Here is a 22,480-nt window from a genome sequence, read left to right as displayed (position 1 = left end):
AATCCACTAATTACTTAGGATTGAATTGTTAGGTCTTCCTTTAAGTCCATATCTTTTGTTTGTGGTCCCTAAATAAATGGCTATTTTTATTATGTTATGATATATAAATTCAAACAAATGGAAGAAGGCAGAAATAGTTATCTCTATATCTTAGAACATTGGCAATTTTTGTAAAAATCTCATGTGGTGCTGAGAAATATGTATATTTTTTTGGTGTTCCATTTAGAAGATGTCATAAATCTTCTAATTTTTAGTTCCCCAGCAATTTTTGTTCAGTTCCATATTTTCCTTCTGTTTGAGCTTTACTGTAAATATTTCTAAAACTCAGAAGACACGGAAGTCTCCTGTCACTACTGTGTTACTGTCCATGTGTTGTAATCACTAAGGTGATTCCTATATGAAAATTTCCTTGCTAAGGCATTTTGAATATAAAGTTTATTCCTAATATTGCTTTGTTGTTTATGGTTCCTTTCAGAAGAGTATGGATTATTTGATTAACTAAGAGGGGGGAAATGGGAGAAGAGTTATATATTCATATAAAAATAGGAGAAAAAGGGAACTAATAAATAAAATATTCAAGTAAATATTAGTAAAGTAAAAATAAATATTCAAGCAATAGAGATTAAAAACAAGTAATCCAAATCAAAACCAACAAGAACACTACAATTGTAAATTTCAGAGAGAAAAATGTCCAATTAAAGGGAATCATCCTCATCATGCCCTGATTATGCAATCTACAAGTGACATATACTCCTCTACCTTTCTTTTTTTTTTTTTTAATAGTTTTTATTTACCAGATATATGCATGGGTAATTTTACAACATTGACAATTGCCAAACCTTTTGTTCCAATTTTTCCCCTCCCTCCCCATCCCCAGATGGCAGGTCAACCAATACATGTTAAATATGTTAGAGTATAAATTAAATATAATATATGTATACATGACCAAACAGTTGTTTTGCTGTACAAAAAGAATCGGACTTTGCAATAATGTAAAAATGCAATAATAAAAAATGCAAGCGGACAAAATTAGAGGGATTGGAAATTCTATGTAGTGGTTCATAATCATCTCCCAGAGTTCTTTTGCTGCGTGTAGCTGGTTCAGTTCATTACTGCTCTATTGGAACTGATTTGGTTCATCTCATTGGTGAAAATGGCCACATCCATCAGAATTGATCTTCATTGTTGTTGAAGTATATAATGATTTCCTGGTCCTGCTCATTTCAATGAGTACCTTTCTTTACCCATCTGACTCAAAGTTTCCTCTGTGAGTCCATGCTCTCTCAATCATTGACGTACCAGTTGTCCTCAAAAATTTCAGTTTACCAAATTCTCAATATAAGATGAATAAATTTTGTAAGCATTAAATCTCCCAAGTCATACACAAGGTGCTAGATTTTTTCTCTTCACCCATAGAAATTCAATAGCACAACATCCTTCCACCACCAGAACAATGTCTTTTCCCCACCTTTAATTCATTCCTCTACAAACTTTTCTCTTTTTGAGACAAACATATATCACCTTCTTCTCACTGTTACCTCAAGTTGATCCATCATATATATATTCCTCTTCATTTCCCTGCTCATTCTTCCTCTCTTTCTCAAAAAAACTCAAAACAAAATAAGATTCACATGGAGGCAGGTTCTATACTATGTTCATCTCTTCACTGTTATCTCCAAACAAACCTCTCTCCTTATGCACTTTAGAAAGAAAATTTTTACTAGTCTCTCCATTGTCACTCTGTTCCTGTTGCTGTCTATGGCTGCTTCATTTATTCACCCCTGCTTTTCCACTGCTGCAGGTGTTTGAGAAACAACAATCTTATCAGTTCTGGTTTTCTTTTTAAACATGTTTCAAATGCTATTTTATTTAATCCATCTTTTTTTCATATATTATTAAGTTCAGGTATCCATGATGGGTCACCCTAAGTTGCATCCTAAGCTCCCATCATCTCTTATGTTTTCTAATGACAGAAGAGTGTTGCTTTATTCAATTTTTTTTCTTTGTATATGAAGGTTTTGATTCAGATTACTTGCAGAACTTATTTATGAATTAAATTATTAAACTTAACCACCTTGTGTCTTGGAATTTGCAGCCTTGGGGTTTTTGTTTTGTTCTTTTCTCAAGATAATCTCTTTCAATTAGTATTTCTTTTTTTTTTTAAATGTTCAGAAGTTTGCTGTATGTTTCTAGATTCAAAATTTGTGATTCTCTATTTCCTATATTATGGTGTAAAAGTTTTTTGGAGAGTTTTGTCCTGTTTGAGTCTTTGAGGAGAATTATGGGCCTTCATTTGTCTCTATGCATGCTGTCTTTGAGAACAGTAAGGTTTGTTTGCATAGTGAGCATATTTTCTTTCAACATTATTGTTTTTTGTTTTGTTTCATTCCGATTAGAACTGACACCAGCATCTAGCTGTGCTCTTTCCCAAAAGCTTAGTGAAGTTCTATACAGTCCTTTCATAGACACAGAATCTTCTCCTAGTATCCTGTCCTGCTCTCTCTATTACTTAGTTCTCAGGCCAATCTGGACAATTCATATTGGTGATTTTCTATCCTCAGGCAAGATATTGTTCCTGAAGTTGTATCAGTAGCCTGGACAAAATTCTTCAGTATGAAATTGAGGTCTCTTTTGCCCTGGAAAGAGGGAGGCAGGACCAGAGTATAGGAGTGGGTTTGGCTATCAGTCTGTATTATACCCTTGAGTTTGCTAGTGAAGTCTCAATGCTGGTAACTTGGGAAGTGGGTGAGAGAATGGATTCTGCGTCAGTAAGCATCTTTCATTAGTCTGGGGTTTTTTTTTAAACCTTTTAAATTCCAGGTTTCCTTAGATCATTCAGACAGCTAAAATTACTTAACCTTTGGTACATAATGTCTGTTTGATGGGGCAATTGAGAAGGATCAGAAAAAAATGTCTTCTGTATTATTCAGGGAGACACATTTTCAAATCACTTCTTTGCAGCAATAATAGTCATTGTAACTTCATGGCATTAAGCTTTGATTTTGCAATTCATATTGATCTTTCTATTTTTTATTATTATTAAACATTTATTAACCATCTACTACCTATTATGAACAGTTGATAAAAGGACAAAAATGTCCTTTTCTTCAAAAATATTACATTCTACTGGGAGAGATACACACACACACACACAGATATAGTGATGAAATTTTGAATGAGAATGTTAGAATCTGGAAGAATCAAGAAAAGCTTCATAAGAAAGATGGTTCTTCAGTCAAGTCTTAAAGGAAACTGGAAGATACAAGTGACAGATGTGAAGGAAGACTATATTCCAAACAAATGAGACAATCCCAGGGCAAAAGCAGAGAAATTGGAGATGAAGTATGATGTATTTTTTTAAAAGTAAGAAGGCAAATAAAGCTGGATTTTTAGATTATATATAGGGTAGTAATGTGTGGTAAAGATATAAATTAGATTCGAATTGTGAAAAGCTCTGAATGTCAAACAAGAGTCTTTATTTGACCCTCTATAATAGAGCCACAAAATTAGAAAGTGACCCAGTTAGACCTACATCTTTAAGCACAGCTATCCTTTTTAAAATTCCTTTTTCCTCTACTTCTGTCACACTCTGTCCCATTCTAGTTTCCTTCTTGACTCACAGAAATACCTTTCCCCCTTTCTTGGGTTTTTTTTCCCTGTCCTACTCTCTATAAGAAATTATATACTCCCTCCTTTCCAATCTTACCTAAAAACCCCATCTAATCCCACAATTCTTCAAGTTTCTGTAGGAAATTTACATCAATTTTTAATCATACCTTAATAATCCATGTTTAGGTGATTTCTTATATTTGTTTATTTTAATGTCTTTATATAAATAAAATATATATTATATGTATATATAATATATGTATATATTATATGATATATAAAATGTCTTATTTTAACATCTTTAGTCATAAAACAGCTATAAGCAAGTGAGATAAAATAAAATAATCCCTTGTAACCTCAATATGGATTACCATGTCATTTTGTATACCTGAAATTGTGCTTCTTCACTTATATCTTGTTATTTTTAATAAATGTTTTCCCTCTAACTCTTTAAAATATCAAGTTAGTCATATATAAGAGAGGCATTATTATATATCATTTACAATGTGGTTTGAATCATTATATTTATGTCCCAAGTTCTTTTCTACCCAAAAATGCTTATCTTATCTAAAACCTCTTTTTCTTCAAAGATAATATGTAGCAGTTTTTACTAAAACTAAGTTCTTTTCCTGACCCTTTTAGGTATCAAAGTGTTCACCTACAACAGTGATTAAAATATTACTTCCTTTTATAATAGTTCATATGATTTTTTTCTTTTATGTACAAATAATTTTACATCCCTTTTATCATTAAATTGCTCCATCTGACAAGACTGCATCCCATAGAAATGATGTAATTTACAGAATCTAACTAGAATAAGCTAATATGTAATAAGTATTCAATATGGTGTTGAAGTAAATATACATGAGAAATTAGGAATAAGCACATGAAACAATGCCCTAATCTAACATAAAAGGCAAAGGAGTATAACCTTTACAAAAGCTCCTGGTGATGAGCAAAAACTTTCCTTTAGAGAGTTTAAGAATAAAACCTGACATTCTCTCAGGGTGTGGTCAGTTCAGTGAGAAGTTCAAACACATCATTAACAAAGCTAATCCCAAACTTGACTTTTACTAAATTCTAAATCATGAACTTTCAACATCTCTCTCTTTTCACCACAACTAAACCTTACTGAATTGGCAAAAATAAACTCATGAATGCTCAAAGTCTGTTTTATTTTCATAGAATATGGATGACACATTATCAGAAATTTAAAGACAGCTTAACTCTTCAAGATAAGTATTATTTATTCTGGATATAATTTAAAAACACATAATGTTCTTAAAATTGTTTGTGATCCCATTAGAACATATAAGCTGATTTTTCTGCAAGACATTTTAAGAGGAAAAAAAAAAACTATTGCCTTAGGAATAAGCCAATTTTTCACATACTGCTCCAACAAATAAAATTACACATTCAGGCATAGGACATTTATAAATTATTTAGGATACATTTATGTTAAATAAGAGTACAGGCTTAATGTACACCTTTTAATAAAGAAAAAAATCAATTAGTTTCTTCAAGAAAAGAAGCAATTATTCCATTGAAACTATTCAACAGTATGCTCATTTATTTTAAATCATTGTGTTCTACCACAGTTAAGTACAAGTTTCCAGTCCAAATTTTTGCTTGCCATTTTAAATAGTAGCAAAACAGTCTGTTGTTACAAGTAGGATAATGCCTCAAGGTGTTACTCCATTGTAATGCTACAGAAAAATCATTTTACTGTAATGTCCTAGAATCAGACATTATAATATTTTATAAAATACTCATTATTGGTAAAACATGGAGGCTCTATTTTAGAAGTTAAGCATTCCATTTCTAAGTAACACATATTAAAACATCAGAGAAATATGCCTGCATGTTTCTGTACACATTCACATCTATATACCAACACAGGTTATCTACATTTCAAGGGCTCTAATAACCTAAAACTAAACCTATCATTGTTACTGCTCAGAACAGATATACTATAATCTTAAACTGTTATAGATAAGGCATTTTAGCTATTCAAAACCTTGGTGAATATCCCAGGGAAATCCAGAAGACAAAAATAAATAAATGTATCATTAACGTAAATTTAAACTTCTTCAAGCTATAGAACAACCACTTACAGTGAATTGCTATTAAAAAATCTATTAGTGATGTTTCTGACAGTCCTATGAATCAGATGTACTTTCAGCATTACAAAAGTGGGAACACGCAAATATTAAATTCTCTAGGTTATACAAAATGATAAAATGCAATTATCAACAAAAAAAGCAATAATCCTATCCTGATGTTGCAACCATCAGTTTTACCAAGTCTTTAGTTTCAGGACTGTGGCTCTAAATAACAGAAGCCTAACAAGAGAAGTAAGGAGATTATGCCATAATCAAGGGATCAGAACTCTAAAGAACAGTAGATGATTGTGTCCAAATCTCTCATTTTACATATAATGAAAATAGCTACAAGGAAGCTTAAAAGACACACAAATATAAATATTTAAGGTCACACAAATATAAATATCAGAATTTGGACCCAAGTCCTGATATTTGAACAGTTTTTTGCATTGTAAAGTATATTTAGGTCAAAATTGTTTTAAAAATGTAAATCTAGAATATTTCTTATCTGAATATTATTGATGTACAGATTGTATATCAAAATGTTAAAAGATGTAATTTTTGTGTAAATTCTACCATCTACCATTCCACTACCAAGTAGATCAGTAAAAATATAGAATATAACACTCATAAAACAGCTATCACCAGTAGGTTAGCTCATGTCTAAGTATTTGAATGTAAAACTAATTCAGTTGCTCTGAAAGATTCTTCAGAAATTGTCTTAAATTGATATCTCCTTTAAATATGCAATTCAGGTTTAGAAAAATAAAAGCAAAATTGAAAATAAAATTTCAAAATGTAGTCCACAGGGCATTCCCTCTCACAAGTTGATTTTCTAGAACGGCTACCCCAGCTTCAAGGCATACTAGATTAGAACTCATTCAAAACTATACCCTTCTGATGGTCACAGAAAAACTTAGTACAGGAAAAAGATGGTTGATTTAAAAGCATGGTAAATAAAGTAACAACAAAAAAACTATTTCCCCGCATACTCACAAAAGCCTTCCACAGGTTTGCAACAGCACCAATGGGAAAGACTCACACAGAGAATGTGATCAAGACATTAATATGAAAGGTACAAAAAGAGGACATCTGTGTTAAGGACACACACCAAGCCAATGAAGTTCAGTCTTCCAATGGTGTAGTGCTTTTGAAAAGTCATTGTAAATGCTCTCTCTATTAGATCTTGTAAAAAAATACTCAAAGTTAGATTTCCATAACATGTTGCAAGTGTCAAGGTAATATAAGAAAGATAACAAGCACCACTGACCAATAAACTTTCAGAAGGAGTTCGCCAAGCAGAGAAGTCCTGATAAAAGAGGCTAGAAATTGATTTAAACTGGGTAGGGTCAATGACCAGAAGAAGGCTTTTTCTCATGATGCTACCTTAATAAGCTTATTGCATATTATCTGACACATCCCAGGAGTGGGATTAATCTGAACAGGGAATGAATGAATAGGTAAGGGGTACATGTCTAGGAGGAACATGTATGGGCTGAATAAGAAAAACAAATCAGAAGGGCTCTGGCTAAAAGCTAGTCTTTAAAGATTATTTAATTTCAGGTTTCTCTTTAAATGAACATGCAGTTAAATTTAAGCAAGAACAATCAAAGTAAATGTGATAAAGTCATTGTCTTTTACCACCACCACTCCCTCACACACACACACACACACACACACACACACACACACACACAGACACATGCACACACACAAAATATACAGTAAAAATAGACAAATTTTGGAGCTATTTCCCTACAACAAAATTAAAGAACTGAAAAAGATCCCCAGAGATCATCTAGTCCAATTCCTCTTCTTATATTTTTAATTAAAACTTTTTATTTGCAAAACATATGCATAAGTAATTTTTCAACCCTTGCAAAAGAGTTGCAAAGCCTTCTGTTTTTAATTTTCCCCTCCTTCCCCCAAGCTGCTCCCCTAGATGTCAGGTAGTCCAATACATGTTAAATATGTTAAAATATATGCTAAATCCAATATACGTATACATATTTATGCAATTATCTTGCTGCATAAGAAAAAATGGATCAAGAAGGGAAAAAATAACTGAGAAAAAACTAACTGCAAGGAAACAACAACAGAAAGAGTGAGAATGCTATATTATGGTCTACACTCTCTTCCCACAGTGCTCTATCTGGGTTAGATGGCTCTCTTCATCACTGAACGACTGGAATTGGTTTGAATCATGTCATTGTTGAAAATAACCACGTCCATCATAATTGATCATTGTATAATCTTGTTGTTGCCTAGTTCTGCTCATTTCACTTAGCATCAGTTCACGTAAATCTTTCCAGGCCTCTCTGAAATCATCTTCTGGTTGTTTCTTACAGAACAATAATATTCCATAAAATTTATTATCATAATTTATTCAGTCATTCTTCAATTGATGGGCATCCATTCAATTTTCAGTTTCTAGCCACTACAAAAAGGGTTGCCACGAACATTTTTGTACATGTGGGTCCCTTTCCCTCCTTTAAGATCTCTTTGGGAGAAACACTGCTGGATCAAAGGGTATGTACACTTTGATAACTTTTTGAGCTTAGTTCCAAATTGCTCTCCAGAATGGTTGGATACATTCACAGTTCCACCAACAATGTAGCAGTGTCCCAGTTTTCCCACATGCTCTCCAACATTCATCATTATCTTTTCATGTCATCTTAGCCAATCTGAGAGTATGTAGTAGTATCTCAGAGTTGTCTTAATTTGCATTTCTCTGATCAATAGTGATTTGGAGCATATGACTACAAATAGTTTCAATTTCTTCATCTGAAAATTATCTGTTCATATCCTTTGACCATTTATCAATTGGAGAATGGCTTGAATTCTTATAAATTTGAGTCCATTCTCTATATATTTTAGAAATGAGACCTTTATCAGAATCTTTGACTTTGCTTCCCTTCTAATCTTGTCTGCATTAGTTTTGTTTGTACAAAAGCTTTTTAATTTGATATAATCAAAGTTTTCTATTTTGTGATCAATAATGATCTCTAGTTCTTCTTTGGTCACAAATTCCTTCCTCCTCCACAGATCTGAAAGGTAAACAATTCCGTGTTCTTCTAATTTGTTTATAATACCATTCTTTATGTCTATATCATGAACCCATTTTGATCTTATCTTGGTATATGGTGTTATGTATGGGTCAATGCCTAATTTCTGCCATACTAGTTTCCAATTTTCCCAGCAGTTTTTGCCAAATAGTGAATTATAATCCCAAAAGCTGGGGTCTTTCGGTGTGTCAAACACTAGATTGCTATAGTCACTGACTATTTTGTTCTGTGAACTTAACCTATTCCACTGATCAGTACCAAATGGTTTTGATGACTGCTGCTTTATTAAATAGTTTTAAATCTGGTACAGCTAGGCCACCCTCATTTGCTTTTTTTCTATTAATTCCCTTGAAATTATTGACCTTTTGTTCTTCCATATAAATTTGTTGTTATTTTTTTTCTAGGTAAGTAAAATGGTTTCTTGGGAATTTGATTGGTATAGCACTAAATAAATAGATTAGTTTAGGTAGTATAGTCATCTTTGTTATAATCACTTGACCTATCCAAGAGCACTTGATATTTTTCCAATTGTTTAGATCTGACTTTATTTGTGTAAAAAGTGTTTTGTAGTTTTGTTCATATGGTTCTTAACTTTCCTTTAGCAGATAGATTCCCAAATATTTTATACTATCTACAGTTATTTTAAATGGAATTTTTCTTTGTATCTTTTGTTGTTGGATTTTGTTAGTGATGTATAAAAATGCTGATGATTTATGTGGGTTTATTTTGTATCCTGCAAAATTGCTAAATTTGTGGATTATTTCTAATAGTTTTTCAGTTGGTTTCTCTGAGGTTCTCTAAGTATACCATGATAATATCTGCAAAGAATGATAATTTGTTTTCCTCATTTACTACTCTAATTCCTTTCATCTCTTTTTCATCCCTTAGTGTCAAAGTTAGCATTTCTAATACAATATTGAATAGTAATGGTGATAATGGGCAATCTTGTTTCACCCCTGATCTTACTGGGAATGGTTCCAGTTTATCCCATTACATGTGATGCTTACTGACAGTTTTAAATAGATGCTACTGACTGTTTTAAGGAAAAGTCCATTTATTCCTATGCTTTAGTGTTTTTAATAGGAATGGGCATTGAATTTTATCAAATGCTTTTTCTGCATCTATTGAGATAATTGTATGGTTTTGGTTAATTTGGTTATTGATATAGTCAATATTTAATAGTTTTCCTAATACTGAACTATCCCTACATTCCTAGTATAAATCCTTCTTGATTATGCTGTATTGTTCTGGGGCTGATTTTCTGTAATCTCTTTGCTAATATTTATTTAAGATTTTAGCATCAATATTCATTAGAGATTTTGGTCTATAATTTTCTTTCTCTGTTTTTGTCCTACCTGGTTTATGTATCAATACCATGTGTGTGTCATAAAAGGAATTTGGTAGGAGTCCTTCATTCCCTATTTTTTCAGATAGTTTAAATAGTATTGGAGTTAATTGTTCTTTAAATGTTTGGTAGAATTTACATGTAAATCTATCTGGTCCTGAGGATTTTGTCTTAGGGAATTGATTAATATTTTGTTCACCCATTCATTCTTTAGGATGAGATTATTTAGTTTCCAATGACTTTTTGATCTATTTTCCCCTTGGCCTTTTATTGAATGTAATTTTTAATGCATTGTGATCTGAAAAAAAATACATCTACTATTTCTGCCTTCCTTCATTTGATTTGGGGATCTTTATGTCCTAATATATGGTCAATTTTTATATAGATTCCATGAACTGCCAAGAAAAAAAGTGTACTCCTTTCAATTTTCTTCAAAGTTCTATCATACCTAACTTTTCTAGTATTCTATTTATCTCTTTAACTTTTTTTTCTTATTTATTTTGTGATTTGATTTATCTAGTTTTGAGAGAGCAAGGTTGAGATCTCTCACTATTATAGTTTTGCTGTGTATTTCTTCTTGCAACTCTCTTAACTTCTCCTTTAGGCATTTCCAAGCTATACTACTTGGTGCATATATGTTTAGTATTGATATTGCTTCATTATTTATGGTACCCTTTAGCAAGATATAGTTTTCTTCCTTATCTCTTTTAATTAGATCAATTTTTGCTTTTGCTTGATATGAAATCAGGATGGCTGCCCCTGTTTTTTTTTTTTTTTTTTTTTTTTTTACTTCACCTGAAGCATAACAGATTCTGCTCGAGCCTTTTACCTTTACTCTGCTTTAAAAGTGTTTCTTGTAAACAACATATTGTAGGATTCTGGCTTTTAATTCAGTCTGCTATCTGCTTACGCTTTATGGGAGAATTCACTCCATTCACATTTATGGTTAAAACTACTAATTCCATATTTCCTGCCATCTTATTAATCCCAAATTATACTTTTCTCTTTCCTTTCTCCCTTTCTCTCCTCCCTAGTATTTTATTTATGAAGCCTGCTTGCCTTAAGCAATCCTTCCCCTTTAGAATCCCTCTCCTTTTTTCTCCTTTTCTTATACCTTTCTCCTACTATTTCTGTTTACCTTTCTATTTAGCCTATCCCTTCCATTTTCCTCTTTCCCCTCTCATTTTTCTATAAGGTGAGAGCAATTTCTTGGTGAAACCAAATATGTCTAATATTTTCTCTTTGAGACAAATCTGATGAGAGTAAGCTTTACACAATTTTCATCCCTTTCCCTTCTTTCTCTCAATTACAATAGGTTTTCTTTGCCTCTTCCTGAGATGTAATTTCCCTCATTTTCCCTCCACTTTCTCCTTTTTCCTGTACAATCCCCTTTCCACCTCTAGTTTCTTTTTAATATTATAACAGTAAAATCAAATTATAAATTCACTCTCTATGTATACCCATAACAAAAATACAGTTCTCAAATGTTCTTTTCTTTTTACCTTTTTATACTTCTCTTGAGTTATATATTTGGAGGTCAAATTTTCTGTTCAGCTTTGGTCTTTTCATCAGAAATAAATGGAATTCACCTGTTTCACTGAATGTCCATCTTCTTCCCTGAAAGAAAATGCTCAGTTTAGCGGAGTAATTTATTCTTGGCTGCACTGCAAGTTCCTTTGCCTTTCAGAATATCATATTCCAGGACTTTTGATCCTTTAAAGTGGAAGCTCCTAGGTCCTAAGTAATCATTATTGTGGCTACTTGATATTTGAATTGTTTTTTGCTGGCTGCTTATATTTGTTTCCTTAGTCTGATAGTTCTGAAATTTAGCCACTATATTCCTTGGAGTTTTTTTTTTGTTGTTGTTGTTGTTGTTGTTGTTTGTTTGTTTTTCTGATGCTGGGGTTAAGTGAGTTGCTCAGGGTCACACAGCTAGGAAGTATTAAGTGTCTGAGATCAGATTTGAACTCGGGTCCTCCTGAATTCAAGGCTGGTGCTCTATCCACTTCGCCACCTAGCTGCCCCCTCTTTGGAGTTTTAATTTTGGGTTCTCAGGAGGTGTTCAGTGAATTCTTTCAATGACTATTTTACTTTCTAATTCTATGACATCTGGATGGTTCTCTTTGATGATCTTCCAGGTCAGTTCTTTACAATTGGCTATTTTACATTTTCTCTTTTTTTTTTTTTTTTCTTTTTCTTTTTTCTTTTTGGTTTTGCTTGACTGATTGTTGATGTCTCATTTCTATGGTCAAGAGTTCTTTTTGGTTTTTTATTCTTTTTTTTTTTTTTTTTTTTACAGTTGAGATTTGTTTTTAGGGTAAGGGAAGTTGTCCAAGCTTCCTCTACAAGCCATAGCAGCTGTGCTGGATCAGTGCTGGCTGTGCTGGGTCAGTGTTTACTGACTTCTGGTGCTGGGTGGGCATAGCCAGGTCTCCTGACATTCTGGTGTTTCAGGGTTCACTATTTACCTCTTGTGTTTGTGTTGCATGTTTTATAACTTCTCTGCTGATCTACTGGCTTGTAATCAAGGCAGAGTAGCCAATACTGTTATAGATTCCTCCCTGTAGATTCTCTGGCACACACTACCCTGAGCCTCTGTATTTCTTGCACTCTCAGCCTGCTTTTGCTTGGTCTGCCTCCCTCCATGCCCAATTGAAATAGACCTTTTCTGGGGATTTTAGAAATTATCTTTTGCTGGTAATTTGTTACATTCCCAATATTCATGGATTCTGCCAGTCCAGAGCTAATTCAGAGGCTGGATTTGCTAATTAGTCTGAGGGTTGTGGGAGAAGGTCAGAAAGAAGCATGTGTCCTCTCCACCATCTTAGCTTTGCCCCCTTCCATTCCTCTTTTCATAGATAAGTAAAGATAAGAGGTAAGGTGACTTGCTAAAGTCCTCCTGAACCCAATGTCTTAAAACTCTAAACATAATGTGCTTCTCCCTGGGTCATGCCATTCCTTCTAACAAAATCCTGCAAAGTTTTACTGTGATAAATAATTTCTCTTGATCAAAAAATATGTATATTAAAAAAAAAACACACATCCCTAAACATTGACAGATTATTTTTGTAATTATTTGTGACATTAGTCACGTAAAATTTTTTTACTTTTAAGAAAAAAAATTCTAGTTAAATAATTCACATTTAATGGCAAATCATATTGAAGTTTTTTGCATTTTTAGTCTTAATTTTAAGTGACAAATGCTGCCTTTGAAAATGCATGACTTTCACTGAAATCTCTATCATTAAAATATGGCATTAACATTTCTAAAAACTGATTTCAGATCCAATGTAATACTCTGAATATAAATTTGTATTTCTATGAGGTTCAGTGAAGTGAAATGGAAAATTGCCTATTAATTATTAATAAATGAGACTTCTGAAAGACGACAAAGAAGCAATCTTGCATCTGTTTCCATTTTTTATTATTTTATTAAAGTTTCCAGATGTTCTTTAGTCTCAGAGGACCACATCAACTAGGTTTCCTTTTTAATCACCTTAGTATTAGTAATAGTATCTAAACTGAGAAAATAAAATTTTTAGAAGATCCTTAATAATGCTACACTTTTTAATATTAAAAACATTACAAAGCTACCAAGTACTAATTATTTTATGCAAATAGATTAAACAAATTAATTTAGAGAGAAACAACAGAAAAAGCCTAGGGGAAATGAGGGTGAAGTGAGCAGGAAATCAATCTGGAAACATTCTGGTCCTTAGTGAGCTTTTATGTCTGTTGAAAGAAGACTCCAGTCCTGCAGGTGTGCAAACTACTCAAGCATGACAGAGAAATAACATCTGCAATATCCCTTCAACCTCTGTTTAACCTCAGCATTCTTCCCAGGCCTCAAACTTTATCCTAGAAAGACTGTAGTGAACATTCAAATAGGATCTATATTTCATGTTTATTTGGGTAACAAAAACTGTGTTTACTTTACTATACATATTAAGATTGTGGTTGTAGGTATTTCAGCTCTTTCATTCAAATCCTTGTCTCACCATTACAAAACACCAGAGAAGTAGACCTGATTCTATCCTCTTTTTCAAAAACAAAATCAACTATCATTTTCTTTGTTTTTTATAAACAAAGAATACATTTGCAAATCTTGCCGCAATACTCAATGACAGGGAAAGGTAGAGAGGGAAGGTTTGTCATATCTTTCCCTACATGTCATGTTGGCAAAGGGATACCACAAAGGCTGTCATTTCTGAAGAGTCTCTAAAATTTAAATCAATTCTGCCTGATTCAGACAGATCCTTATTTATACACTTTTTGTCTCACTCTGGGATGCTTCCAAGCCATTAAAAGAGTTCACAAAAATAGTGAGTGGGGACAAATTACAAGTTCTCTGAATTATCTTTCCAACTACAAGAGAAATAGGAAGAGTATTTTGTTGAGAGACAAAGAAGATAGAAAACTTTGGGTATATGTGATCATGAAAGAGAGTTTAGGTTTAATTCCTAGCACATATAGCATCAGGATTAGCAAACACTGACTGAATCCTTGTGATGTCTGTCATCTTATTCTTCTATATAACACAAACAGTGCAGAATCCCTCCCAGAGATTGAAGAAGACTTCATAGGTCATGTAGGCCAGAACTCTTAAACTTTTTTCTACTAGTAACCCCTTTTCATCTAAGAAATATGTACAAGACCCTGAGTATACAGGTATACTAATCAAATGTTTACTCATGATAAATCATAATTTCATCCCCTACATGGGATCACAAACCAAAGTTCAAGAAGATAGGATTGTCTCTAGCACAATTTAACTGATTGATAGTCATGTAGTTTTCTCCTGAATACACCCAGGAAGGAGAATATTCCACTTTTGGGGAAAGTCCATTCTTCTTTTAGATAATTTGAATTATTTAGGAAGTATTTCCTTCTACTGAGCTTTGTTTCTTTTCAACTTCTTCCCATTGGTTTCTATTGTTGCCCTGTGGGGCTTAACAAAATAAATCTAATCCCTTCATGTCCCTGAAAACTACAAGGGAGTTCAAGACAAATTCTGGATTAACATCAACTCAAAACACAAGTTCACAAACTTTCAGATGGCTTCTCTTATCAGACCAAACCAGAAGACATACCTCTTTTCAAAATTAAAGGCATTTAATTAAAATGGAATAGTGAAATAAATGACAAAGTAAATCCACATATTCACAAGAACACCACAAACAGACAATGACATCAGTGGCTTAGAGATTTCACAGAAGTTGGGCAACCCAAGACCCTAAGATTTTTCATATGGAACATTGATTTGACCCTTTCTTTCCTACAGAGGTTCTGGTGTCAAAAGCTAGTTGGAGTTTCTACAGACTTGTAGCTGGCTTTTACATACTATTCAAAACATGGCTCCTGACTCCAACCTATCTTTCCAGCAACATTTTGCATTGCTCCCTGTCCTGCACTCGGTGAACCAGCTAAAGACCTAAAGTGTACTCCCTTATCAACACCACTTTACGGAATTGCTATCCTACTTCCAGACAATGCTCAAATGCCTCCTTCAACACAAAGACTTGTCTAAACTGCTAGAGTCCTTTCTTGTTATGGGCCAGAACTCTGAAACAAGGATTCTTACAAGGCGTTAAGTCAGTGGAATTGATGAGGCAATGGTTATCTAGTTTAACATGGGGATTAATAGTTCTCTAAGTTCAGCATGATTGATTTAATCTTACAACAAATAATGGCTTCCTAGTGACATAATGATTGGTTTATACTCAGTGTAGTGCAAATGATCTAATTACAATAGAGCATATAAACTGAGAGGAAGGAGAGAGAGAGATTCATTTCCATCTTCATCAGCCTTGTGGTGGCTGGTCTGTCCTCCTCCTTAGCTTCTCCACTAAAACCAAGACTCCTGAAAGGCTCTCAAGAAAGTTAGCTGGGTTCCAGGCAAGGAAACTAGATTTTGAAGGAGATAATAAAGGATTTGGACTTTAACACCTGACTATTCTTGTGGTGATTACTCTGCTGAAAAGAAGGCTGCTCCAAAGACCTCCAGAAAACCACCAAGAACATTACCCTTTCTCCCAAATTTTCTGTATTTAATTACTTTGTATTTACTTATATTTTTCTTTTTGTATTTATCCCGTATATACTAACATATATACACATATATTTATATGAATTTATATGCATAAATAGATGTATACCTGTATGCATACACACATAATACCTATATATATATATATATATATATATATATATATATATATATATATATATATATATATATATATATATATATATATATATGCATATGTATACATACAAGGATTCATACACACATACATATAATGATTGTTTCTTCCCCCATTAGAATATGAGTTCTTTGAGAGCAGGTTTTGTTTCATTTTTTATACTTAATAAATATGGGTGGGTTCAGTGAAGAAAGTGGTCTGAGCTTTTTGTGAGTCAAATACATAGTTATACATGGCTAATCAGCTAAAGCTAACATTTGAAAATGTTTCCTTCCACTTGAGCAACTCCTCCTCTATATAAGCTTTGGGTTGCGATGAGAAAATTCTTTTGAACTTACCTTATGCTTATGTCAGTTAGAACAGGCCAGATTTCCTTGAAGCTTCACATAAATGAGACTAAAGGGGAAAGGGTGTGTGGAACTTTGACTTCCATTCTTATGGTTGGCCTAACTTCTATTCTCCATACATTACTTCTCCTTATGACAGCCTCAATGATCAAAAAAATGCTCAAAAAATAACTATTATATTTATTCTAAATCATCTCCAGTTTAACCATTCCCAATTTCTTCACTTAATTATTGAACAGCATAGTTTCTACCCTTCTTACCATCATTCCTCTTTCCACACTCCAGTTTGTCAATGCCCTTTCTAAAATGTATCTAAGTGTGTTCTGACAAGGACTAGATATAATGGAATGATCACCTCCTTCATTCAGGAAAGAATACTAGGATAAATGCAGGCTAAAATCACACTAGCATTTTTGTTTGCTATGTCACTTTACTGATCCATATTTCTTTTGCATTTTCTACACAAAGTATTATCTAATTGTTTCTTCCCTATACTGTATTTGTACAGTTGTGTTTAAGACCAAATATAACAATTTGTATTTCATTTTATTATTTCTAATATTTCACTGCATTAGATTTGAGCCATCATTTTGGTCTGCTAAATCTTTTGGGATTCTCACTCTGTTTTCTAATTTTAGTAATTTTCTAACTTTATATCATTTTCAGATCTGCTAAAAAGATATCATTTATGTATGCTCCTATAGAAGCAATTGAGAACCATGTCTCACAAGTCTTAGGAGAGTCTGAGGGTACTCTACCAGAGCTATCATTCCAAAATACTGGTTGATAAATTACAACTTTTTGGATCCAAGCCATTCCAATTTCATCTATCTATATTAGAATATGTTGTTTTTCAGTCATTTCAATCATGTCCATTTCTTTGTGACCTCATTTGGAGTTTTCTTGGCAAAAATACTGGAACAATTTGCCATTACCTTCTCCACTTCATTTTACAGATAAGAAAGCTTTAGCAAACAGGATTAAGGGACTTGCCTAGGGTCATACAGATAGTGTCTGAGGCTGAATTTGAACTCAGGTCTGCCTGATTCCAGGTCCAGTACTGTATGCAATGCACCACCTAGCTACCCCATATATATCTTATAATCTAGGTCTATCATGTCAATAGAGATAGTATGAAAAGAATTTGTTAAATGCCTGGGCCTAATCTCTAGTGATTACAAAATGAAGCCAGCTTGTTACAACCTATTTAAATGATCCTAAGCTAAATATTTGTGATTTCGGTTTTTCTTTCTGATAGACTATTCCTTTAACAATACTATCACCAAGCATTTTGATGGCTTCTACACATATGGCTAGAATGTACTGAAGCTTCTAGCTACTGCTACTTCCTTATGTTACGGCCCTGTTCCTATGAATGCTCATACCAGGGCATTTTTTACACAATATTTTCTATTTCTAAAAAAATTTGCTTGTAATTCCTGTCTGGTGTAAATTACTACTAGTCATAAATACTGAAATAGAGTGAAGAAAGACATATAAGCAGATGGTTATAAGCATTTCTTAAGTACCTATTACATGAAAGGCACTAAGCTAAGCACTGAAGATAAAATAAACCAGTCCCTGCCCTCCTGAAGCTCACAATTTAATGTAATATTGCAAACTCACTATATACAAGTACATAAATCCTACAAATCCAATTATTCCAATAATGTTCCTCTCTTCATACCATTCTCTATGCCTTAGTCTTCCCAAATCAATTAAACCTATTTTTTATATTCTCCCCAACATCCGGTCATTGTCCTTTCCTGCCTTTTCCAGGCTATCACCCTTGCTGCAGCCTCAGTTCCCTGATTTCACAATTTCCTCCCTTTAATTAACCAGTTCAACATTCCACTGTCCTCTTTATATAAGCTACTGAATAAAGATGAAGGAATCATACAACCATGCTGATGGCTCTCCTCACCATTGGTGCTTCTGAATGCCTGATGATGAGATAATCTTAGGCAAGGATTGGAAGACGGGGGAGAGAAGTCAAAATCACATGGTGGCAGGACTAGGAGGAGAGAGGCTAGAGACTCTGGATTCCAGAATTGGATACATCTTTGGCAAGCCTCTTGGCAGCTTGCCTGCCTGCTTCACTTCTCCTCCTAAGGACCAAGGACTTTGATTTATCCTGACTCTGGATAATCTTGAGGCCCTCCAGGGAGCTAGTCCAGACATTATATTTGGTGCTCCAACATGGACCAAGAACCATAATTTCAGTGAAGAAGTCCCTGTGACCAGGAAATAGGGTAAGTATTAAAACAGACAAATAAGGAACTTTGTCAAGGGATAAACTAGAAATTATCAAAGATCTGAAAAAGGCTTGTAATCTATATGGGTCTACATCAAATCACTTCCAATACAGCAGTAATGAACTGAACCAGCTACACACAACAAAAGAACTCTGGAAGATGACTATGAACCACTACATAGAATTCCCAATTCCTCTATTTTTGCCTGCCTGCATTTCATTTTGGATTTCCTTTACAGGCTAATTGTACACTATTTCAAGTCCGATTCTTTTTGTACAGCAAAATAACTGTTTGGACATGGACACATATATTGTATTTAATTTATACTTTAACATATGTAACATGTATTGATCAACCTGCCATCTGGGGGAGGGGGTAGGGGGAAGGAGGAGAAAAATTGGAACAAAAGGTTTGGCTATTGTCAATGCTGTAAAATTATGCATACATATATCTAGTAAATAAAAACTATTATTAAAAAATTTTTATGTTATTACAAAATTTGACTTATAAAATTTTAACCCCTAATGATTGGAAGTCTATAGAAAGGACATGCTCAGAACCCAGACAAAACTTGTTGTGGCTTTATGAATATAGTGAACTCTGTAGGATACAAGCCCAATGAAATAGGCAAACTTGAGTTAATACTCCAATCAGCTGTGACCAACTAACAGGTGTAGGTTCTTATGCAGACACTTCAGAACCAATTAATTACCCCATAGCAGCATATGAGCTAATTGCTTCTGCTGCTATCAAAGCATGGGACTTTATCCCAGGTAAACAGGACAGAGGAGAAACTTTCACAAAAATAAAGCAAGGTCCAAATGAACCTTTTGCTGATTTTGTGGGACATCTGCAGGCAGCTGTAATATGAACTATTTATTGGTGAAAATGCAGCAACAGAAATTAGGATAAGGCAACTTGCTAAAGAAAATGCTAATGAGGTTTGTAAAAGAATTATACTAGTTGTTATTACTGGGCTTATATCCCAAAGAGATCTTAAAGAAGGGAAAGGGATCTGTATGTGCAAGAATGTTTATGGCAGCCCTCTTTGTAGTGTCCAGAAACTAGAAACTACGTGAATGCCCATCAGTTGGAGAATGGCTGAATAAATTATGGCATATGAATATTATGGAATATTATTGTTCTGTAAGAAATGACCAACAGGATGATTTCAGAAAGGCCTGAAGAGACTTACATGAACTGATGCTGAATGAAATGAGTAGGACCAGGAGATCGTTGTATACTTCAACAACAATACTATATGATGATCAATTCTGATGGATGTGGCCATTTTCAACAATGAGATGAACCAAATCAGTTCCAACAGAGCAGTAATGAACTGAATCAGCTACACGCAGCAAAAGAACGCTGGGAGATGGCTATGAACCACTACATAGAATTTCCAATCCCTCTGATTTTGTCTGCCCGTATTTTGGATTTCCTTCACAGGTTAATTGTACATTTTTCAAAGTCTGATTCTTTTTGTACAGCAAAACAACTGTTTGGACATATATACATATATTTTACTTAATTTATACTTTAACATATTTAACATGTATTGGTCAACCTGCCATCTGGGGGGGAAGGGGAAAAATTAGAACAAAAGATTTGGCAACTGTCAGTGTTGTAAAATTACCCATGCATATATCTGATAAATAAAAACTATTTTTAAAAAAAAGAATTATATTAGGACTACACAAGAATGCTCCTTTAGAAAAGATCATAAGGTGTGATGCTACAATAGGCACAAATACCTTTTATATCCAGGCTATGATGCAGACTTCTCAAGATCTGGACATGGAAAGACATGGTCCCTTTTGGCAAGAGACTTCCAGAGAGACTAGTCAATACTTTCAATGTGGTAAAGTAAGGCATTTGAAAGCTCAATGTTGGCATAAAGACAGAGTGAGAAAACAGGGTGGGAGAACAAGACCCAAAACTCTATGTCCAAAATGGAACAGAAGCTTCCATTGAGCATCAGAATATAGATTGATTCAGGGAAATGGGATGTGGGGCCCAAAGCAAAAAATACTTGGGGCATGATGGCAGCCGATGCTACACCCAGAGAGGCTTTAGAAGTTCAGTACTCAGACATGAAGCAATCTGATGGGAGAAAGGGATTGTATGCAATTGGGATAACTGAGATACTACCCCCTGGAGAGGTGAAATCTGTTCCTCTCCAGCCTATGAATCCCTTGCCTTCAGGCACAGTAGGATTGACCACTTCACCTCTTGAGAGTACTTACAAAACAGTGTTCATCCATACACTGATGTGGGAAACTGGAGAATGTGTAGATAATATCCCAGACACTAATATAGGTAGACAATGTGTGACTTAATCAACCAGGAGAAGTAGTAGCATCAGGTTTACTGATGCAGACTCTTAAAAAGCCAATCTGGTGAATTTGCTCAGATTTTGACTCCCAACAACAAAATCCAGGAATATTCTGGACTGCAGCTGTTACTGCTAATCATGCTATGCTCACTATCCATATAAATGGCATACCATTAGAAGGACTTGTAGATACAGATGCAAATTGTACAGTTATTAGAGATGCCCAACTGGCCAGAGATTAAGGCAGACATCTATATGTCTGGCATAGCAGTATCAGTAGCAGATGCAGTTAGTGCTACCCCTTTGAGATGGACATTTGAAGGTGAAACAGAAGTTTTTACTCCTTTTATAGTTGAAAAACTCCCTACCAATCTGTGGGGAAGAGACATTTTACAATAGTTAGGATTCCAAATGAGTACTTAGGTTTTTTTAGGAATGGCTGCTGTTGAATGCCTACCAACACTTTCACCTGTTCCATTTCAATGGAAAACTGATACACCAGTGTGGGTAGAACAGTGGCCCTTAGCTAATGGTAAAATTCAGGCTTTATTAGATATAGTACAGGAGCAACTTGACCAAGGATATTTAAAACTTTCTCTAAGTCGTAAAATTCAACAGTATTTGTTATAAGAAAGAAATATGGAAAATGGAGGATGTTGACTGATTTAAGAAAAATAAATGAATAGATGGAAACTATGGAAACTCTTCAACCTGGACTTCCATTTCCTACTCAATTGCCTAGAGAATGGCCTCTTTGAGTTATAGACATTAAGGATTGTTTCTATTCTATCCCGCTAGATAAGGAGGATATGAAAAGATTTGCCTTTTCAGTGCCCAGCATTTGCTTAGGTAAGCCTTATAAAAGATATAAATGGAAAGTTTTGCCAGGGAATGAAAAATAGCCCTCCTATGTGTCAAATGTATGTTGCTGCTGCTTTTACTCCAGTAAGAAAAGCATTTCCAAAAGTAATGTTATTACATTACAAGGATGATATATTAGTATGTGCACCTGAGGAGCAACTGTTAAAAGCATGTCTACAAAAGACCATAGAAACACTAAGGAATTACAGATTGCATATAGCTCCAGAAAAAAATTAAAAGACATGCTCCTTTCAATCATTTAGGATATGAGGTATACCCTAAGGTGCTTACAGTAGAAAAACTTTCCTTAAGAACAGAGAAGCTAAACACCTTTCAGAAATTGATAGGAGATATCCAA

General features: G+C 33.9%; 1 protein-coding gene across 6 annotated transcripts in view; it reads right to left on the bottom strand.

Moving 5' to 3' along the window:
• The window catches only part of BMPR1B (bone morphogenetic protein receptor type 1B), a 497,487-nt gene that overhangs the window by 448,552 nt on the left and 26,455 nt on the right, over positions 1-22,480 (bottom strand). For 3 of the 6 annotated variants that reach the window (XM_074275372.1, XM_074275374.1, XM_074275378.1), the window contains exon 2: positions 11,624-11,738. The exons of the other annotated variants lie outside the window; for them this stretch is intronic. The gene's annotated coding sequence lies outside the window, so the exon portion shown is untranslated. The remainder of the gene's footprint in view (positions 1-11,623; positions 11,739-22,480) is intronic. 6 annotated transcript variants of the gene reach the window in all.

The sequence above is a fragment of the Sminthopsis crassicaudata genome, chromosome 6, assembly GCF_048593235.1.
Source record: "Sminthopsis crassicaudata isolate SCR6 chromosome 6, ASM4859323v1, whole genome shotgun sequence".
Lineage (NCBI taxonomy): Eukaryota > Metazoa > Chordata > Mammalia > Dasyuromorphia > Dasyuridae > Sminthopsis > Sminthopsis crassicaudata.
This window is presented reverse-complemented; position numbering and strand designations above follow the sequence as displayed.